The sequence below is a fragment of the Sapajus apella genome, unplaced genomic scaffold (assembly GCF_009761245.1).
Source record: "Sapajus apella isolate SASKATOON/1434 unplaced genomic scaffold, GSC_monkey_1.0 scaffold25, whole genome shotgun sequence".
Taxonomy (NCBI): Eukaryota; Metazoa; Chordata; class Mammalia; order Primates; family Cebidae; genus Sapajus; species Sapajus apella.
Genome location: NW_022436965.1, coordinates 26,121,128 through 26,122,993, shown reverse-complemented (window position 1 = coordinate 26,122,993; position 1,866 = coordinate 26,121,128).

The window sequence follows — 1,866 nt, the reverse complement described above, 5'->3', positions numbered from 1 at the left end:
GACAAGTTGTATACAGGTTATTAATTCTTTTATTTATTTATTTTTTTCCTAAGGAAAAAGTCTTTTATATCTTTCCCTGCTGGAAGCCTTCTCATAGTTCCTTGTTTGCCATGCAGGTTGCTGAGAGTCCAATTAGAATTTGCATTTTAGAGAGTGAAATATTTTATCCCATTCAAACAATTAGTGTTTGACATTTTAGTTATTTACAATTGCCAAATTCAGGACTCTCATTTAATGTTTATTATGAAACCAAATTTGGCATAAGGAGGCTGATTTGTGAATTACCAAAGGGTCTTGTGGCATGTTCCCCAATATGTGCCCTTAGCAAGAAGAGCTGTTATTTTTTGTTTTGACCCTTTCCGAGGTTGATTATAAATTGATTTGTTTTCAAGTCAGAATTCAAGTGGGCAGAACCAGTATTGTGAAGACCTAAACTTTCCTAAGTGTTCATTTGGGTAGCAGATTTTGTGGTGATTAGAAATATCTGCTCCTTAAGGGCAAGTATCCTAAGTTAGCACGTGTACTTTTCTCTCCCCTCCACCCCCCAAAAGAAAAGTCCTTACACATAAACTGCAGTTAGGCTTCTAAGCTTAGCCCTGCAGTATGCTGCTAACATCTTGATGCCGATCTTCACAGCATTCTTTGACTGTCATCTTATTGCTGATACATTCATACATATATTGAGTGCTTGACACTGTAGAATTTTATTACAGAAGATGCTAACTAGATTTTAAGGGAGCTGAGGGAATAATTGATGAGCCTTGAATTAACCATGCATTTAATTAAATGTTTTATATTAAAGCCAGAGAATTGAAAAAAAATGCCTCCTGTGATTTAAATTATTTTGTAGCTCTTAGCCCATTCTACCAAAGATGATATTAGCAGATAACCCCTCCCTCTTCTTATATTATCAGAAGTTTAATATCTTTCTTAAACCTGAACCAAATATTATCAAAAGATTCAAGTTTCATGATTAGGTTGAAATACATACATAGGGATTTTGATTTCTTGAAATTACTGAAAAACGAGAAATTTTCTTTTTGAGAGGAAGGGTAAAGAGGTGAGGTTTCATGTCTCTTAACCCCTACCCTTTGGGTCTAATTTTATCTCAGGTAGTTTTTCATTTTCTAGATTAATGCCTGTGCTTCCTTACCTCTTGCCTTCCCAGTTACTTCTTCAGAGTATTATTGTGGCACATTTTACACCCAGAAAAGGCACGTGCCGTGATTATTCTGTAGGAAATACTTGATTCTTTTGAAATATATTTGGAGGGGGTAGCTAGCTAGCCACTATGAAAACAAATGCTGTATTTACAGGACAAAAACAAGTAAAGTTGGACATCTCAGTAAGAGACAGCATTAACTAAAAGTATTGACTGCCTTTTAAAGGAATTTTTAGAACTATCGTCTTGCAATAAGAGATTGCATTTCTTACCACTGGATGTCTTCCTTTTTTGTGGCCATCAATATAGCAGCTCTCTTTAGAGGGATTCCCTTTCTGCTATGCCTTGAGCCAAACTGGCTGCTTTTAGAACAAAAATCGTAAGTATAGTTTTACTCAAACTTCTCTTTGTTTTCATTGAGAGAATTATTGCCTTCTTTTTGGTACTCCAGCTGCTAAAGAGTGCTAAGGTATGTTAAATTATTCTTTAAAAGAAAATCTCCAAATACTTATTTAACTTGTCTTCTAGATTTGTGTTGCTTATATTTTTTAACTATTGAGCAAATTTATTATAAGGATTGCTGTCACATAGAGAAAGCTGAAGGGAAACCATGGGCAGAAGGCTTTTTTCTGTCTTATCACACTGGACCTTCACTCTGGTAAGGGCATCAGTTACTTTTCTAGAATAAAAGGCAGAGTTGGAGC